General features: G+C 38.7%; 1 protein-coding gene across 5 annotated transcripts in view; it reads left to right on the top strand.

Moving 5' to 3' along the window:
- Positions 1–14,820, top strand: part of HERC3 (HECT and RLD domain containing E3 ubiquitin protein ligase 3) — a 163,974-nt gene that overhangs the window by 138,100 nt on the left and 11,054 nt on the right. The window contains exons 24-25 of one of the 5 annotated variants that reach the window (XR_008687010.1): positions 6,352–6,492; positions 7,748–7,812. The exons of 3 other annotated variants lie outside the window; for them this stretch is intronic. The gene's annotated coding sequence lies outside the window, so the exon portion shown is untranslated. The remainder of the gene's footprint in view (positions 1–6,351; positions 6,493–7,747; positions 7,813–14,820) is intronic. One more of the 5 variants, XR_016037428.1, reaches the window with a different exon arrangement.

Raw genomic sequence — 14,820 nt, 5'->3', positions numbered from 1 at the left:
CTTTGTGCCCTTCCCCAAAGAAACTTAGAAAAGGTTCAGTATATCCCCAGGAGAAAATATCTTAGTTTTTTTTTGTACTTGTAGTTCCTATTATTTATTTTACTTTCTTAATTGTGTTTCAGATAATTTACTTTCTGCTTCCTTGTTACCATTCATAATGATGAGATTTTTTGGTTAAGGTTGAAATTTCGATCCTAACTCTGAATTTGGTGTAATAATGTTTCTATATTTAGTTGGCTGATGCTATACATATTTAATACAGCACCTGCATGTTCCCTATACCATCTTTTGATAGGTACAGCTACCGTGAGGTTAAGACTGTGTTTTCTCATTTAAAAAAATAAGGAACTTAGGTGAAGAAAAAGGAAGTGAAATGCTCTTTTACAATATGTATCACCTGATTGGCAGAATCAGGGACAGAAGCGAGGCCTTCAAACTCCTGTAATATAGAAGCTGTGACACACTTTAAAAAGACAAAACTAAACCCAGACTTTACTCAATCTAACTAATTTGAATTACTTGAAACAACCAGGATGTACCCATCTTTTAGGATTTTTATGTTCCCATCTTAAAAATCTTTAAACTTAAGTGTTAAGCTAGGCTTTACCGACCAGGGTTCTTGGACTCTTTAATAAATGGAAATTGATGAGAGACTAGATGATAGATTCAAGCAAGGCTTTTTTGGGACTTGCTGCCAGCAGAAGGGAGCTAAAGCGAGTAACTTCCTTGTTTACTCCCTGTGAGGATAGCGGGGCTGGCACTGGGAAGCAGGTTTCTTATATGGGGTAAGGGTGGGGGAGGGATGGGTTCAGGCCAGAGGGGAGCTTAGGTGGTCTGCCCACCCCCTTGGTGGTAGTGTGTGCAGGAGGCATGTGCAATACTCTGCTTTTGCTTCTGATACCCTGCTTTTGCTCCCGGCTCCTCAAGTTGGCTCCCGGAAGTTGGATTTTTGGTCTTTTTGTATCATGTTCATAAATGGCCCAGAGAGGCTGTGCATGCAGTTATTTTTAGTCCCTTGTTACTTCCTATTTTGTTGTTGGAAGAGAGGTTTGTCCAGATACAAGTACTGCAGCAAAGGGTCCCAGGTCCCACCTGTCTCAAGGCTACTCTTTTTTTTTAAAGCCTGTATTGAGATATAGTTCATGTACAACAAATTTTGCCCTTTTTAGGGTACTTTGACAAACACATAGAGTCATGTAAACACTACATTAATAGAATTGTAGAACAGTGACCTCATCTTCTTCAAATACCCTCATGTTCTTTCCTTTACTGTCAGCCCTGGCAAACACTGGTCTGATCTGTCTCTGTAGTCCCCAGAATGTCATATAAATGGAATAAGTGTGTAGCCTTTTGAGTTTGGCCTTTTTCTCTCAGCATGATGAATTGGAGATTCATCGGTGGCAATGTATATTAGTAGTCTGTTCCTTTTTATTTACTGACTAGTATCCCATTTGAGTGATTTCCAGTTCTTTGTGATTATGAATAATGCTGCTGTGAACATTTATCAACAGATTTCTGTGTGAACAAAGGTTTTTATTTCTCTTGGGTAAATACCTAGAAGTGGAATTGCTGGGTCATATGGTAAATATAGGTTTAATTTTATAGGAAGCTTCCACAATGTTTTCCACAGTGGCTATACTATTTTGCTTTTACACTGGCAATATGTGAGAGTTGGAGTTGCTCCACATCCTCACCAGCATTTCATATTGTTGAGTTTTGTCCCCTAATCTAAGAGCTGTTTATGAGTCCCTAATGATTAATGATACCATCTTCTAGTGTGTTTATGTGTCATTCATATATCTTCTTTGATAAAATGTCTGTTTAGATCTTTTCCTCATTTTCTAAATTGAATTCTTTGTTCTCTTACTAATTTTCCAATTTTTTTAATATATTCTGGGTACAAGTCTTATGTGAGATACGTGTTTTTTAAATATGCTTTTTGATCTGTGACTTGTTTTTATTTTTTGTAATAGTGTCTTCCAAAAGCAGATATTTAAAATTTTGATAAATCCATTTTATTAATCTTTTCTTAATAGATTATGCTTTTGGAGTCATATTTAAGAAGTCTTTGCCAAATTCAAGGCCATGAAGATTTGGTCTTACGTTTTCTTCCAGAAGTTTTACAACTTAAAATTTCACACTTAGACTCTGATCCATGTTGAGTTAATTTTTAAATAAGTGTGAAGTATATGGGCTTCTCTGGTGACTCAGACAGTAAAAAATCTGCCTGCAATTTGAGAGACTCAGGTTCGATTCCTGGGTCAGGAATATCCCCTGGAGAAGGGAATGGCCACCCACTCCAGTATTCTTGCCTGGAGAATTCCATGGACAGAGGAGCCTGGTGGGCTACAGTCTATGGGATCGTAAAGAGTAGGACACGACGGAGTGACTAGCATTACTACTACCATAGGGATATATACCTTTTGCATATTGATCTTCTGTTGATATGGTACCATTTCTTGAAAATACTATCCTTTATTCACGGAATTGCTCATTCAATTTGGCAAAAAGTAATTGTCCATATGAGGGCTGCCCTGTAGTTCAGCTGATAAAGAATCTGCCTGCAGTGCTGGATACCCCAGTTTGATTCCTGGGTTGGGAAGGTCCCCTGGAGAAGGGCATGGCAACCCACTCTAGTATTCTTGCCTGGAGAATCCCTATGGACAGAGGAACCTGGCAGACTACAGTCCATAGGTTACAAAGAGTCAGACATGACTGAGCAACTCAGCACAGCACACTTGTCCATATACATGTTGATCCATTTCTGGACTTTCTGTTGCATTGATTTATGTGTCCTTTCACCAGTACCACACTTGGTAACTGTGTAAGTCATGAAATTAGGTACTTCAAGTTGGTTAACTCTGTTCTTTTTCAAAATTATTTTGCTCTTCTAGTTCCTTTGACTTTCTGTGTTTATTTCAGAATTGGTTTGACAAGCATTTTAAAAGACCCGTAGATTCAGACTCTGAAAACAGTTTGCAATGCATATAGTACCTGCTTTTTAAGAATTATGTGTTTAAAAGCTTTAACTCTTTGTTATTAAGAGTTGTCTCATTTTGTGGGCTTTATGGACTCTAGCGTATTATGGGGGCTGCCAGTAACACATAGTTGGGAATAGCAAGATGAGCTGTCATACTGTCAAGTCTTTCTCTCTGCTTATTGTAATTTCTCACACACCTGTCACATTGGGGGAAAAATAAGAAAGGTGGATGATGGGAGGGCACTTTGGTGAAGTGGTTGGGAGCACAAGTCTGTACTCAGACATTTGGCTTCACTTTCTGCCCCTGCCCATTTACTAGTTGTTTGTCTTCAATTCAGTTCTCAAATTGGAATAATGACAGCATTAACTTCAAAATGATTTTTTCTTGAGTTTTTGTGTATTTGTTTTTATTGGGCCACAATTAATTTACTTAAAGGGTAGTCTTAAGTATCACTGAGGTCGTGTGTATCCAAGTCCTTACCATTGAGTCAGTTCTTCACATCACGTTGTTCATTAGATTTATAAAAATATTTATACATTTATTTGACTGAGCCAGGTCTTAGTTGTGGCATGTGGGATCTTTATCTGAGGCAAGTGGATTCTAGACCTGGAGAATAATTCTTTTTGGTTCTGTGCTCTAACACCTGTTCTGTTTGCAGCCAGTTAATCCTGTTGGCTCATTTCATACCTGTGGAATTCTGCAAGTCTTTCTTCTTCTTCTTTTTTTCTTTTTTAAAACTGTCTCTGCCCCTTCAGTGCAAGCTGGCAGTGTTCTTGCTTATATAAAATTCTCATAAAACTTATTGGCCTCCCAGGCAATTCATGGGGGTCTACGCCATCAGACAAGAGGGTCCTCCACAGATCTTTCCTGTATAGCCACATCTTTACCCCTGGCTTCTACAGAGTTGGTTGACTGGATCCATAAGTCACATGCCTGATTTCTTTAGCAGACCATTGTTTAGCCACACCTTGGCCTTGTTTTCAGAGCATGCTATCTGGATAGGCTGAGGATTTCCAAACTTTCCAGTTCTATTTCTTTTTCAATTAACAATTGAAAAAAAAATTCCCTCTTTATATAGCAGCAAGAAGAAACCAGGTCACACCTTTAATATTTTGCTCAGAAATGTCCTGCACTAAGTAACCAAGTTTATCACTTATAAGTCCTACTTTCTATAAAACATTAGAACATGGTTTGGCTAAGTTCTCTGCCACTTTATAACAAGATTGCCTGTTTCCAATTTACAAAAAATAATGTGTTCTTCATTTCTGTCTGGGATTTTACCAGAGTGCTTTAACATCCAATCAATATTCTGTTTATGATTTGTATATATTTTCTAAGATAGAATCTTTCACTGTAGCTCTTCTCTTTTATTTCTGAGCCTTCACTGGAATCTCCTTTAATGTCCTTATTTCTATCAATAGTTTTTTCAAGGCAAACTAGGTTTCTATCATGCCCTCAAAACCCTTCCAGCCTCTACTTATTACCTGATTCCAAAGTCACTTTTACATTTTTAGGTATGTGCTATTGTAGTACCCCACTTCCTGGTACCTAAATCTGTTTTGGGGTTCTCCAGACAAAGAGAACTAATAACACACACACATAAAGATAAAAATTGATTTTAAGGAATCTGTGTGTGTGATTGTGGGGCTGGCAAATCAGAAACCTTTAGAACAAGAGGGTAGGCTGAAAATTCTGGCAGGAGTTGATGTGACAGTCTTGAGTCAGAAGGCAGTCTGGAGGCCAGATTCCTTCTTTGGAGAACTTTAGTCTTTTAGAGCTTTCAAATGGCAGGATGAGGCCATCCACATTATGAAAACTAATCTGCTTTACTCAAAGTCCAAAAGTGAATCACATCCAAAAATTCCTTCCCAGCAACATCTTGAGTGATGTTTGATCAACAGCTGGGCACGATAGCTAAGCCAAACTGACACATAAAATTAACCATCGCAGGCTATAATACAAAATCATGCTGATGGTGCTTTTCTTAGGTAGTTGTACCAGAAAAATGTTACCAACTGTTGACAGAATTAAAAAATGTAGTACATGAGAGCTGCGAGTTCTGGGTTTATTCAGGGACCTTACAGAGGACTATAGCCCTGGAGACAGTTTGTCAGCTAACTCTGAGCAGTTGCTCTAAAGGGGCAGGGGAGCAGCCAGTATATATGAATTTTTTGGCTGGGAAATACATGGAGTCAGGCATATATCTTAGTAAAAGATTCAGTTCAGTTCAGTTCATTCACTCAGTCGTGTCCGACTGTTTGCGACCCCATGAATCACAGCACGCCAGGCCTCCCTGTCCATCACCAACTCCCGGAGTTCACTCAAACTCATGTCCATCGAGTCGGTGATGCCATCCAGCCATCTCATTCTCTGTCGTCCCCATCTCCTCCCACCCCCAATCCCTCCCAGCATCAGACTCGTTTCCAGTGAGTCAGCTCATCGCATGAGGTAGCCAAAGTACTGGAGTTTCAGCTTTAGCATCAGTCCTTCCAATGAACACCCAGGATTGATCTCCTTTAGAATCATAATCAAAGAAGTGCTTATCTTTATATGGAAAGATGAAAGAATCTGGGGCCATTGAAATTCTTCCTCAAGTATGTATTAAAACTATCGAGGAGTCCATATATTCAAAACACAAAATGCTCCATTCTGTTTTTTGTCCTGAATTCCTTTCAGTTTGTACTGTAGGTCAGTGACTGCAATAGCAAATGACTTGCTCCTTGTAGAACTGGGTGGCAGGCAATAGTCTTTGTTTTACCACTGCCTCCCTTTAGATCATAAGTTGAACCAAAGTTTAGGAGACATTTCATGACCAATTTGTCCCACAGTGCTAAGAAAGTTCATTCCTAGGTCAGGCGAGGATGTTCCTTTCCCTGTATCTAGAGTTGCACCATTACAGTTAAATTTATATAGGACTATTGTTTTAGCAGAGAAGGCAATGGCAACCCATTCCAGTATTCTTGCCTGGAAAATCCTATGGATGGAGGAGCCTGGTGGGCTACAGTCCATGGGGTCGCTGAGAGTCGGACACGACTGAGCGGCTTCACTTTGACTTTTCACTTTCATGCATTGGAGAAGGAAATGGCAACCCACTCAGGTGTTCTTGCCTGGAGAATCCCAGGGACGGGGGAGCCTGGTGGACTGCCATCTGTGCGGTCGCACAGAGTCGGACACGACTGAAATGACTTAGCAGCAGCAGCAGCATTGTTAGTCGCTGAGTTGTGGCCAACTTTTGCAACCCCAAGGACTGTAACCACCAGGCTCTTTTGTCCATGGAATTTCCCAGGCAAGAATACTAGAGTGGGTTGCCATTTCTTTCTCCAGGGGATCTTCTTAACTCAAGGATCAAACCGCATCTCCTGCATTGCAGGTAGATTCTTTACCACTGAGCCACCTGGGAAGCCCTTGTATAGGAATATATACATGATCAATTGCCTCAAGACGTTGAGCCATCGTTAGTTTTCTCGAAGATCTTGTGACACATTGAAGAAACAACCACCTTATACAGGATGTAAGTAATACAGCTAATAACATTAATAAGACCATAGTAGAGATTTGTGCATGATCTCCCAGAACGAAACCAGCTCCTTAGTTAGACCACCAAGACTAGGAAGCAAATCACTTGAGGCAGAAATTAGTTTCTTCATGTGAGTCATTAAATGGGTAATATTGGAGGATTCATCTGGTATAAGGATGCAGCATTCAGTTTGAATTACAGCCTGTAGGTGCCTGCCTCTTTGAGATGCTGTAAATATACTGAGGGCCATGTGTTTTATAATACTGCTTTTTTTTCATCATAGAGATCTCAGAATTCAGTAAGCTCATAGCCTGATTACTGTCATTTAAGGCCTGTTGGGTGAATTTTGTGAAGGCTTTGATCTGGGTGGTTGCATCTTCCAGTCCTACAAAGGCACAGAAATAGCTGCTAAGTGGTCAGACCAGTGAAATACAGATCTCTTGATCCATCAGGCTTGTATACGTGGTAAATTTGATGGAGTCATATCTAAATTGGAACACACATTGTCTTGAGCCCAAGGGAATCCTAGGATACATCTTCCTATCCATTCTGGCAGAAGCCAAAGCCACAAATTAGTGCCGCAAAGCCATTGAGTTCCATTAGGTGCAAGTCAGTATTTCTGGTCACCTGACCCAGTCTGTTTCATACTAATTGCTGTATTTAAGGGAAATAATATGTTGGCATTGTTCATAAGGCACTCAGCTTAATTTTCTATTGTTATTTGACTGGTTATCTTTAATATGATTTAATTGTTCTCAACATAGGCAGGCCTTTAAACTTAAATGACTATAGTCCAGTGTTAGCTATATAAATCCATCCCATAATTGAGGGAGGGTCTTTTCTAATAAGTGGGAAGTTACATTCTTTGAAATTTAGCTCATTGTTCTGATTGAGATTGAAAGTGAAAGTGAAGTCACTCAGTTGTGTCTGACTCTTTGTGACCCTGTGGACTGTAGCCCACCAGGCTCCTCCGTCCATGAGATTCTCCAGGCAAGAATGCTGGAGTGGGTTTCCATTTCCTTCTCCAAGGGATCTTCCCAACCCAGGGATCAAACCCAGGTCTCCCGCATTGCAGGCAGATGCTTTAACCTCTGAGCCACCAGGGAAGCCCTTGAGTAACTTTAAAAGGGAATTCATGTTATGGTCAGGGACAGAAAAAGTATGATTCATTAGCCAGGTGAGGGATTCCCATCTAGTAATATCATTAGTGGCCCTATAACTTCTTTCTTCTAAAATAATTTTTTCTAAGGGCCATTCAGTTAGAGCCTTGGAGATAAGAAATCCACCAAAGTAAACCAGAAGTACTGGACATAGGTAAGTGACCACAAGTCTGAAAATTGGATTGATTTTTTAAAATTGTATAGGATTATTGTTCATGATTTAAAAAATGTGTTTGATTCATATGCAAAGGTCCAAGAAATCAACAAAACACTATAAATGATCATATGGATCTGGTCTGGCATTTTAACATAGCTGTCCACTCCTGATATTGTCTTCTCAGCCTGGTGTGGGTGTACTTTCTCCTCTGAGTGTTGTTTCAAGGGGATTTTGAGGTCAGGAGCCCTCTCTAGACCAGTCTGGTGCAGGGCTCTTTTTCAGTGGGAAATGTAAACCCAAGGATCATTTCCCTTAAGTTTCATTGTGTATAAGCTAGTCATGAGTACCTGATGGGGTCCTTTTATCTAGGTTGGAGAGAGTCCTTTGAATGATATCTTTCCAGTTTATAATCTCCTGGTTGTAGGTCATGGGGCATCTATCTTCATGCAAAAATAGATTACTGTGGTAAGCTTCAGAAATAAATTTAGAATGTCCTTTTAATAATTCAATTAAATCTTATATAATAATACAACTTATTAACAAGGAGCCATATAGGAAGTTGAGTCTTAGGCAGTAAATACAAACCACAAAAACAGTTAAGAACACTAGAAATTAATACTCACTGAAATAAATTTTTTCTCTCTAAAATCACCCTCATTTCTCCAAATTATGGCCAAATTAAGATCATATAGGCTCTTTGAAATTGCTTTTGCTGAATCTCTTCATAAGGAATCTCAGATTGAACATTTAAAAGGTCCCTCAGGCTAGAAAAGCCATGTCAGGGACTAGGCATCAGATTCTGCCTGCAAAATCTACAGATTTGGGCAGGTTCCTCTCCTCTTCAGGTCCACAAAAGATCTTGAGATCCGCACCTGCCGGGAAGTAGCCGCCCTTATTCACCTGATAAGGCTTCTAGGAGTCCTATAAGCAAAGTTCAGTTCAGTTACTCAGTCATGTCCGACTCTTTGCGACCCCATGAATCACAGCACGCCAGGCCTCCCTGTCCATCACCAACTCCTGGAGTTCACTCAGACTCATGTCCATTGAGTCGGTGATGCCATCCAGCCATCTCATTCTCTGTCGTCCCCTTCTCCTCCTGCCTCCAATCCCTCCCAGCATCAGACTCTTTTCCAGTGAGTCAACTTGTTGCATGAGGTGGCCAAAGTATTGGAGTTTCAGCTTTAGCATCAGTCCTTCCAATGAACACCCAGGATCAATCTCCTTTAGAATGGACTGGTTGGATCTCCTTGCAGTCCATGGGACTCTCAAGAGTCTTCTCCAGCACCACAGTTCAAAAGCATCGATTCTTCGGCGCTCAGCTTTCTTCACAGTCCAACTCTCACATCCATAAATGACCGCTGGAAAAACCATAGCCTTGACTACGGACCACTAGGTTGTTTTTCAAAGGGGCTTTATGGTTCCATTAAGTCACCTCAGATCTTTGAAGTTGTCTGGCCATGTCTGATTTTTGTATAGTCTCAAATATGACATCCCATCCAAAGTTATGGTAATATAGCCAGTGTTTCCAATTATCTCCTGTTATAAAGAAAACAGATTCTTATTGAAATTGTGCAAATAATTACATTGCCATGAAAATAAGAATACTCACCAAAAGTTTCCAAATTCTGGAGAAATCCGAGAAATGATAAATATTTCAATTCTGCTTACAAAGGTATAATTTACCAAACTGCTATAAATCATAATTGGCTTAAGAGGAAAGAGGAAAAGTTTTCTCAAATCTGGGAAAACAAAACATTAATAAGAATCAGCAATAATTTTTCAGAGACTTAAAAGTTATAACCATCCTTATCAGTTCATTCAGTCCCATGTTACTAATTCTTGATCCTCTGTTTACAGTGTTATGAAGCCATCAGGTTTTCCATTCATGTTCTTTAATTTCTTACCCAGTTAGGCAGTATGATCTGAAAGTTACCAGAAACCTACGATTGTCAAAAAATCCTTTCTATAAGTCTACGTGGAGATTAAAGCATTTTTGTAAGAGCATCAGAGTAAGAGAGTAATTGTATATTGATGACAAAAGACTTTCAAAAAGCAGTTAAAGGCCTGGTTACAATGCATTTGTCAAGGAAATTTGGACATTTTTACACACTATTCAGTTCAGTCGCTCAGTCGTGTCCGACTCTTTGTGACTATTACAATATTAAATTTTATTTATTTTTATTTGATTATACTAGCCATGTAATTTAACATATCAAATAAGCCCAATTAGTTTAATATTTCTCTCAGAGATGTTTCAGGGGCCCTCTGGAGCGTCCCAAAGTTATCTACAGGTCAAAAGAACTTCATTTAGAAATCAATATGAGGAATTTTGTCAAAGAGATCAAGAGTTTTTAAAACTCTTGGTCAAATAGAATTATAGGTCATTGTGAAACAGTACTTACCACTTGACCAAAGTGACAAAGATTCAAAAAGGCAAATATAGACAGTTAGAACAGATTACTTAAGAAGTAAAAAAAACTTCAAAATCTGTTATTAAAATCATCCCAATACTCCAAGAAAACTTTGTCCTCTTAACAGGGAGTCAAATTCTAGTTTTGCACCGTCTTACCTTTAACGTTGTAATTCATTTACTCAACTAAGTTTATTCTTATCTTAGCCAGTCCTGACCGTGCACAAAACTCTTTTCTCTGTTTCTTTTTACATCATTCTATGACTTTCTTTTTTACCTTTAGATTTTTTCCTATACTTTCTCTTTTTCTTTGAGAAATGATATTGGAGCATAGTTGATTTATACGGTTGTATTAGTTTCTGCTGTACAGCAAAGTGAGTCAGTTATACATATATGCAATCTTTTTTAGATTCTATTGTCATGTAGGTCATTGCAGAGTATTGAGTAGAGTTTCCTGTGCTGTGCAGTAGGTCCTTATTATTAATAGTTACCTATTTTATATATAGTAGTGTTTATATGTCGATCCTAATCTCCCATTTTATCTTCCCCACTGGGAAGTTTGTTTTCTGTATCTTTGACTCAGTTTCTGTTTGTAAATAAGTTAATTTGTGCCATGTTTTTAGATTCCACATATAAGCAATATCATATGATATTTTATTTGTCTGACTGCTTCATTCAGCATGACAATCTCCGGGTCCATCCATGTTGCTGCAAATAACATAATTTCATTCTTTTTGATGACTAAGTAATAGTCCGTTGTGTATGTGTATCTCACATCTTTTATCTGTTCTCTGTCAGTGGACATTTAGGTTGCTTCCATGTCCTGACTATTGTAAATAGTGCTGCACTGAATGTTAGTGTGCATATATCTTTGTGAGTTATGGTTTTCTCTGATATATACCCAGGAGTGGGGTTGCTCAATCATGATAGCTCTATTTTTGTTTTTTTTAAAAAACCTCCGTACTCCCTTTTTCTCTTATCTTTTTAACCTCTCTTTAGGACAAATTACTCTTTTCCCTTAACAGAATGCATTTCTGTTCCTTATAGCTTGTTTTTTTCCTTGCATACAAACATGCTTCTCTTACTAATTTTATTAGCTTTAATTACATATATTAACTAGAATTCTCAACTCTTAAAAACTTAATTGCTAGTGAGAACTAAGAAATAAGCAATTTTAAACTTCTAGCATTCTGTAGACTGACAAACTTATTAATACTGTTTGTAATTTCTTAAAAAACAAGTACTTTCTTACAGAAAATGTCTCCATGTGGCACCAGGCATATTTATTAATAGTCCTGGATATCTTTATTTTCTCTGTAAAAGGAAATCTGTGTTCAGTAATTAATGTTTCAGTATCTAATTTTATTTTGGAATAATTTAGATATTCAGTAAACTTTCATCATGTAACATAATTTAGCAAAACTCTAAAGTTTCAAGTAACCAAATATTTGTAGAAGCTATTTTTCAGTAAACATACCATAAAAAACAAGGGTTCTCTGGTGGCTCAGTAATAAAGAATCCACCTGCCAATGCAGGAGATGTGGGTTTAATCCCTAGGTTGGGAAGATCCCCTGGAGAAGGAAATGGCAACTCATTCTAGTGTTCTTGCCTTGAAAATACCATGGACAGAGGAGCCTGGCAGGCTACAGCCCATGGGGTTGCAAAGAGTCAGACATGACTTAGCAACTAACAACAGACCATAAAATGTAATTATTCCTAAAGTGACCTAAAAACTGTCAACTCATTTACAGTTAATTTACTTATAAAAATTCCATAATATACCAGGTTATTTTTCTTGCTGACAAATTTTATAATGGAAATGAGATCTTAGATGACTTTTAGTAAACTTTGGTACAAGTATTACTCTTAATGTTGATGACTTTAAAGAGTCTGTATTAATTAAATTAGCAAACTTAAATATTAGCAAACTTAAACTGAATATTAACTTAAAACTGAATATTTACCAGATCATGTGACCCGAAATTCATTTGGATTAGTTTCTCCTATATTTTTGAGATTTTATATAGGTGCTTAATTTCCTTTAAGTCAATTAAGTAGAGAGCTCTTTTACAAATTAATTTTGGCAATACCATTCAGAAGTAGAGACATTTATCTATAATGTACACACAGACATATAGACAGATATAACCAGAGATCTCATAGCTTCATTTTAAAACTTAGTCATGAATCAAGTATTACAATATAAAACTCACTAGTTTATAAATAACAGTTGGAATAAGTTTAACTCGCTTGGGTTGAATATTTATTTATTTATTTATTTGTCTGTGCTGGTTCTAAGCTGCAGCACACAGGATCTTCAGTCTTCATTTTGGCATGCGGAATCTTTACTTGTGGCACAGGAACTCTTAGTTGCGGCATGTGGGATCCAGTTCCCTGACCAGGGATCAAACCCAGGCCCTCTGCATTCATAGTCCAGAGTCTTACAGTGGACCACCAGGGAAGTCCCTTGCTTGGATTTTAAAGGTCTATTTTCCCCCCTCAGTCCCAGGAATTAGAGATGGTTTAAATAAGAGTAAGGCAAGAATTCTTGAGCATTCTGGTAGAACATTTATATCTCAAAGATGCAAGGAGAAAAATGCAAGTTCCTCCTGGAAGGAGTTTGTGCCCTTAGAATTTTGAAAAGATGTTTTATCAAGGTGACTTTCTCTAACTGCTTATGCAGAAACTGGTTTTGGAATGTCAGAAAGAGCTGCACCTTGGCCATTTCAGAGAGGATTTCCTTAGTTCCTAATTAAGTACTTACAAGTATAAGTTCTGTACATATGTAAACCTATTTGGGGTATTAGTCAGGGGTCATCTGACACCCCATTTTTTTGTGTATGGGAGGCTCTTGGTTTATCAGAGTAAAATCACTGTTGAAAACTGTGGTGGGCCAATGTGTGGTTTATGGGCTTAATTCTAAGTGTCACCATAGAGTCATTTCAGCTCTTCTGTGTATCTTGTTTTCTCCTGCTGGCAGTCTAAAACTGGTGTGGGTGCTCTGAGCACTGAATGGCCAATTTTTATATATGTGTCTCTGGATTAATGAATTTGTAAATTAATGAGTGGGTTTCCCTAGGGACTGCTGCACAGCATAAGGACTTGCCTCTGCCACAACTCAATTTCCTCAGTTGCCCGAGAAAGTTGTAACTGGCCAGGAAGAGCTGTGTCCCTTATCTTTGGAGCTGAAGGCTCTCATATGGTGTCTTCACTTATATCCAAGAAATCCTGTTAAGGTAGATGATTTGAGGAAAGACATCAGATCAACCTCCTACCTAATTACAACTGGGCACTTTCTCAATATCTTACAAATGAAAAGTCGGGTAACCTGTCTTTCTTACTGCTGAATAAAACTCAAGATCGTCAACCAAGACAAGAGACACTCAGCCAAATTTGTCTAGACTCACCAGGAAGGTGCACAGCCACAAGGGCCTTTGCTAGTGCCTTGGAGGGTTCAGATGAAGGAGAAAAGTCTGCATTGGGTCCATTCATGGTTTCTGCAACTGCTGACTGAAATAAAAAATGCGCAGTATGAGAGAGATGATTTTTGAATTTATTTAGGGGCCTTTGTTCTTGCTGTTCAGTGGCTAAACTGGGTTCAACTCTCTGCGACCCAGTGGACTGCAGCACCCCAGGCTCCTCTATCCTCCACTGTCTCCCAGAATTGCTCAAATTCGTGTCCATTGAGTTGGTGATGCTATCTAACCATCTTATTATCCTCTGCCACCCTCTTCTCCTTTTGCTTTCAATCTTTCCCAGCATCAGGGTCTTTTCCAATGAGTAGGCTCTTTGCATCAGGTGGCCAAAGTATTGGAGTTTCAGCTTTAGCAACAGTTCTTCCAATGAATATTCCAGGTTGATTTCCTTTAGGATTGGCTGGTTTGATCTCCTTGCTGTTCAGAGGACTCTTTAAGAGTCTTTGCTAGAACCACATTTGAAAGCATCAGTTCTTCTTTATGGTCCACTCAGCCTTTATGCTCAACCTTCTTTATGGTCCACTCAGCCTTTATGCTCAACCTTCTTTATGGTCCACTCACATCTGTACATGACTATTGGAAAAACCATAGCTTTGACTATAATATAAGGCCCTCAGGGGCCTTACTTAGTACTATAGCCTGTGAGACAGCCTCTTAGATAGTTCTGAGGAACTGCTCCTAAGAGGTAAAAGAGCCCATATATGTAATTTTTTTTTTTTTTGGACTGGGAAATACGTATAGTCAAACATACACCTTGGTGAAAGATTTCTAATCACAAAAGAATCAAGTATCTTTAGTAAGTGATTTTAGTGCTTATTTATGTATAGGAAGAATCAAGAATCTGGTATCACTGAAATTCTTCCTGACATGTATCTTAACTATCTTTGGACCAAAGAACACAGAATATTTAATCTTGTTTTTTATCCTGTGTTATAGGGCTGCCCTGATAGCTCAGTTAGTAAAGAATCCCCCTGAAATGCAGGAGACCCCAGTTTGATTTCTGGGTCGGGAAATCCCCTGGAGAAGGGCTAGGCTACCTGCTCCAGTATTCTTGGGCTTCCCTTGTGGCTCAGCTGGTAAAGAATCTGCCTGCAATGCAGGAGACCTGGGTTCAATCCC

This window comes from Moschus berezovskii, chromosome 5, assembly GCF_049115385.1.
Source record: "Moschus berezovskii isolate FMDL1 chromosome 5, NW_MosBer_1.0, whole genome shotgun sequence".
NCBI classification, from domain to species: domain Eukaryota; kingdom Metazoa; phylum Chordata; class Mammalia; order Artiodactyla; family Moschidae; genus Moschus; species Moschus berezovskii.
The sequence above is the reverse complement of the archived record's forward strand: the minus strand, read 5'-3'. Positions and strand labels throughout refer to the sequence as shown.